Genomic DNA, 6000 nt, shown 5'->3' on the forward strand with positions numbered 1-6000 from the left:
TCTTTGATAACCAATCGTTCCCCCTCATATATTCACTTTTCTCAATAACCCACAAGTTCTTTTACCACTGTATCCTAAATAAACTTATGGAGGGCAAGAATGAAATAAGCACATTCAAACCAGAGTCTTGATAATGCATATTGAAATTCTTACAAGGAGCCATAGTTGTAAATGGCCCTCTCTATAGCCAGTTGGCTCATTCTGGGATCATCTTTATTTGAGCAGAATTTTTTTTCTTCTTGAATGTGTACCTATGAATCCTCTAAGTGCTTTAAGGGAATAATTGTAAAAACACATGCACTGAATCCAGAGCAAGGTCACATAAAGTTTTAATAAATTGGGACAAGAAGAAAGTTCAAAACTAGCCCTACCGCATAACTATGATTGAAGCAAAATGCTCCTGAAGGAGCAATGTGGCTGGTTAAATTTAGCAAGAGGTAGATGTTTGGTAAATTTTGAACTTTAAATCTTGGGGAGTATATTTTATTCTTAGCATTAGTACAATGAAAAGAAATTAGAAATCCCCTTAGAAAATTTCAGTGTGTCAGTGAGGAATCAGGTGAGATTTGGGCTGGTTGGGAGGATAGGTTATAAGGAAATAGAATATTTAAGTGTTTGGAAATAGAGAATCTACTACAAGTTCATGGAAATACTCTTTCCACTAGAAAAGCTGACTTTTCCCACTACATTTGATATTTGTGAATTGTAAGTGTAATTCATAGTGAATGTTTATATATCAATTGCTTTTAGTTACAAAATAAAAAATAAAAGGGAAGCAAAGAAGAACTGACCCATTGAGGTATCAGATAATGTGAAGTGGTCTTTGAGTTAATGTTTTCTTATAAAGGAATTCAAAAGGATAACATATATCAAAAAGTGACTACAGAAGGGTGGAAAGTATTTAAAAGTCTAATCACTATCATGCAATAACTTCAGTATTTCTACAATTTAAAAGAATATGTTAAAAGTAGATTACAAAGTTCTATGACTTCAATGCAGGTTCATTTGGAGAAGGAAAAAAAAAGCTCTTTGTAAAATATGGAAACCATCTTGAGTTAAGCAAATGCCAGAAAAAATTATAATTGTAAAAATGAGATGTCGACTGTCATTATTACAGTGGCTGTGTTGTTTCCAATAACAATTTGGCATTTTATTTAGTCTGTAACAATCTACAATTGAAATATAAAATAAAGATTTTTCTTTTATTTCCCTCTGAAGTTCTGTGCCAAGCTAAGCAGAACTGAATAAAACATCTGTGGATGATTAAAACAAGCTTTCCTATGGGGTTTTGAATAGAAAGTAAACATGGATTTTATCCATAGTCAACAGCATTTACAAATGTAAAGGGAGGAAGCTACTGAATTATTGAAGAAAGAGCTGCTAGAGAGGATATAGAAGTATGGAACGGCAGATGGTGATAATTAGTTCCATATGGTGAAAGGCTTCTATAAAAAATAAAATGACAGTGAACTGGGCTGGTTGGGTGATATTTTATTGAAGCAATCTTTGCGTCTTATTTCCTATCTTTGTCTTTGTAGAATAGTTCCATCTCATGAAGCCAAGCAAATGTGACCAACATATATGAAGATTTTAATTTGGGAGTATGTATTGGTGCTCATCAGTGAGAAAGCCCCATGCTAGAATGTTATCCAGAATGCTGAGGCTCCCTGCTAGAAGCCCATCCATCTCTTTTATCTAGAATTTTAAATTATCCAGTGTTCCCTGCTTTATTTTTGAGTCAGTTACAGTCTCCTGATGTCTCTGGACTGTGTAGGGTAGTGCCTAAGAATCATGGTTTTAGTGCTAGACTGTCTGGATTTGAATTCTGCCTTCCTCACTCACTACCTGTGGAAACTTGAGCATGACTTAACTTTTTTTAGGCCTTAGTTTCCTTATCAGTACAATGGAAATGATTATAATACCTGCCTTAGTATATTACACAACCTAATGGTAGACTTGTTGTGAGGATTAAAATGAATAAATATACTGAAATGTGAATCGGCTGCGGAGTTAAAAATACACATTCCTGGCCCCCCAGACCTACTGAATCAGAACCTCTATTCTTTCTTGATCACATACCACTATCACTAAGTGTTGTGATAATCTACCATCACTATTGGCCTGTTCATGTATGTAGTAATTTCCATGTACTAATGTAGTGTATGCATTTTATAACATATACAAGATAAGTGTTTAAAAAGAGCTAGATAAAAAATAAATATAAAAAGTTCTAATGTCTTCCTGTATTTCAGTGGGTTACAGTTTAGAGGTCATTGGTTTAGAATGTATGCTGAGTTGAACTAAGTTGAAAAGAGTACTACTGAATTCAACTGGCCCAGATCTTCAGGAAATAACAAGACCATACCACCAGAGCTTTGGTAATCAATTCTGCAGACCCCATGCATGTGCCAAGTCCAAATGTAGAATCATTTTCCAGTTTCTCTGTATTTTGCATTTCAACAATAGTTTTATTTTCTTCCATCCCTTTGTTCTTGTACTTTTTATATTGCCAACAAACTCAGTTTTGACATTGATAGTATTCAAAACCCTCTATCTGTTCTTAACCACAAATATTTGTTGATTTCAAAAATACAAAGCAAGTTCTTTGCTTTTAATTGTTAATAAATGTTTCTTCACTTTCATCCTATTTCCATTTTCTTCCCAATTGACTGTGGTTCCTGCAACTCTCTTCGTTCTGGGTCACCAGTAGCCCTGCTTGAATTAGACCACATCAAATACACAGAGGTCTTAATTTTCTTTTGTTTCCTCTTTCAGTCCTTTTCTAGCTTTATAATTACCCAAGGTGGTAACAGTTCTTAAGAACATACTCTGTCACCTTGAAATCAGGTGGGTTTTAGCTGAAAATTCAGGCAAATTCTTAAAGATGTTTCAGCATAGTGAGGGAAAATTTGACCATGACAGTCCTGCTTTGTAATGCTGTTTAGGTAGTGTAGTCCCATTACCCGGCATACTGTGCAATATTGATATTTTATTCAAATATGTAATCCTTGACATTGAGTTTGTGGACGAGGAAGACTGCTATTTGCCAACACAGGATGGCACTACAGAGAAATAGCATAAAGCCCTAAATAATAGCAATAATCATTTTCCACATCTTGTCATGTCATTTTTAGGGTTTACAACATGCCCTAAGATATTGTCTTCGTGATTCTAAGTGGCTGTGGAGATTCTGAGCAATGTTTAGAACACCCCTTATTATACAGATGCATTAGCTACATGTTAACATTGATTATATATGGTTATTGAAGCAAAGTATTTGATTTATGTCTTTAGAATCAGATCAGGATAGCTTCATTACTGAATTGCTTGTAGATAAACTTGAATTTGATCTAGATGTATATTCCTTTATACTGTTGATATGTTGAAGAGAGGAGAAAAGTCGTTATTATTTAATGATCACTTTGTGGCAAATATCGAAGAACAAATATACATCATTATTTATCTAGAGGGAATTAAGCATAGAATTTTAATTTAATTTGAATATTCTATGTGTACTTATTAGCATTTTAAAGTAATTTGAATACAATAAAATATACACCTAAAGCTCAGAAAAAGCACAGAAAAGTCAATCTTTCAGGATTCTTTTAGGAACGCGATAACAGTCTAGAATTCAATCTTTCCCCCTTCCTCTCCTAAAAGTTATATGAGGAGAGGAAGGCAACATAATATAGAGTCAATGAGGAAGTGATACTACATCTGAGTAATGAAGAGTCAGCCATTGAATATCTGTTATTCTAGACAGAGGCAATGGTAGTTACAGAGGCCTTGGGGGTAGAAATTAGGTTATGTATTAGAGAAACAAGAAGACCTTTAGGGCTTGACCAAAGTGAGGGATGGGGAATGTTAGGAAATGAGGGTGGAGAGATAGACAGGAGCCAGGCCTGGGTCTTGTAGATCAAAGTAAGAAATCTGGACACTATTGTAATGACAACTGTTGAAACATTTTTAAGCAGGAGAGTGATGTGATTTACTTCTTTAAAAGACTACTTTGTGATGATACAAAGGAAATCATAGCCAGCACTGCAGGTGCTCCTTCTGTCCACAGTGTCTCATAGTCACTCTTAAGGAACTGAGAATTTAATTTTCCAACATGTCAAGAAGACCATCCTATGCTCCACCTCCCACCCCAACTCCTGCAACACAAATGTCCAGCACACCAGGATGTGTGGGATGCAATCCATACAGTCATCCCCTCTACAACAACTATAGGCTGAATAAAACCTGAGCACCAACAGCCAGGGCTGTTGCATCCTCTGGTATTACAATTCCATAACCCCCAAAGCTACCAGATAAGCTGCTGATACCTTAACATGACCTAGAGTTGTGGGAAATTGGCAAGATTATTAGTGGCATGTGGTAAGATCTCACTGATGAAGAGAAATGAAAGTATTTAAACAAATAGAAAGCAGAAAAGACAGAGTACAATAAATCAATGAAGGCTTATCATAATTCCCCTGTGTACCTTGCTTACATAAAGGCAAAAAGTCATGCAGAAACTGCTTTAGAGGAAGAAAGTCAATAGAGACAGTCTCACATGGAAAAAGGAGAACCTTACATGAGCATTCATTCTGCTGAAGATCCAGATGATTATGATGACAGCTTTTCAATGAAGCATACAGCCACCACCTGTTTCCAGAGAAACCACCGCCTCATCAGTGAAATCCTTAGCAAGAGTATGGTGCCAGATGTTTGGTCTGTTGTCACAACAGTTAGAATGCAAGTTCTCAAATGACATGTCCAGTCCTTAATGTTTCATCAGTGAAAACTAGAAGCTGAACTTCAAATAGAGGAGCAAGCCAGGAAAAGAAGAGAGAAATACTAGGAAGCACATTCTTTTAACAATGAACTTAAAAGGTTGTGTGGTTTGAAGGTAGAAGTGGATATGGAGAAAATTGCAGCTGAAGTTTCACAGACAGAGGAACAGACTCACAAAAGTCAGGAAAAAGGGAGAAAGAGGCAGCAGAATAAGCTAAGTGCAATCAGAGCAGTATTGTTTCTGAGGCAGAGCAAGCAGCTAATAAAATAGAAGAAAAGAAGGAAGATGAGAGCATTCCAATGGAGACAGAGGAGACACACCTTGAAGAAACAACAGAAGGCCAACAGAATGGTGAAGAAGGCATATCTACTGAGGACAAGGAGAGTGGGCAGGAAGAGGTTGACAGTATGGCAGAGGAAGGACCCAGTGATAGATAGCAACACTGGCTCTGAGAACAACAGTGCAACAGTGGAGGAGCCACCAACAGATCCCATACCAGAAGAGGAGAAAAAAAATAGATGTTATCTTATTTTATGTGTTCTAATACTTTTTAAATGAAATGCTGTTTTTTTGGGGAAAAATGACTGCTTTGTTATTGAGACAGATGGTTCAGAAAAAATGTGCATGTGTGTTTGTGTTTGTGAGCATGCATGGGGCATGAGGAGTAAATGATAAGCAAATGTGATTACTTCTGAGGAACTTGGAGAAAGGTACACAGGGATTCTTCTGATCTTGTGCTATTCTTGCAACTTTTCATTGAGCCTGAAAACATATCTAAATTTAAAAAAAGAGAGATCATGCTGGCCTCTGTGTGAGGAATGAATGATTTATAGCAGCAGGTGTGGAAGCAGGAAGACAAGTAAGAGAGCTACTGTAGGGGTCTGGGAGAGTAATGATGTGGTTTGGATTGAGGTAGTAACAACAAAAATAGAGAAAAGTGGTCAGAGTCCAAATATATATTTTTTGCTTTGGCCTTGTTCAAGTGAATGTGGTTGGTGAAGGAAAGAGAGGAACGATATATGATCCTCAGATTTCTTGGCTATAGGGTTGCCATTTCCTGAGATGGGAAGAATGAATTATTCGGAATATGGAAAAAGTTATTCTGATCTTTGAGGTTTTGGGTTATAGGACTTGGTGATAATGTTACTTATAATCTGCTTTTTAAAATGTTTACTCTTTAATCTGACAAAGCCAGGAGTTGGTCCAGCTTCTGGAAGGGTCAA

The 6000-nt window shown here is 36.4% G+C and overlaps 1 pseudogene; it reads left to right on the forward strand.

Moving 5' to 3' along the window:
• Nucleotides 1–3545: 3545 nt before the first annotated feature.
• LOC143659991 (SWI/SNF-related matrix-associated actin-dependent regulator of chromatin subfamily E member 1 pseudogene) lies at nucleotides 3546–5335 on the forward strand (annotated as a pseudogene).
• The last annotated feature ends 665 nt before the right edge of the window (nucleotides 5336–6000 follow it).

The sequence above is a fragment of the Tamandua tetradactyla genome, chromosome 16 (genome assembly GCF_023851605.1).
Source record: "Tamandua tetradactyla isolate mTamTet1 chromosome 16, mTamTet1.pri, whole genome shotgun sequence".
NCBI classification, from domain to species: Eukaryota; Metazoa; Chordata; class Mammalia; order Pilosa; family Myrmecophagidae; genus Tamandua; species Tamandua tetradactyla.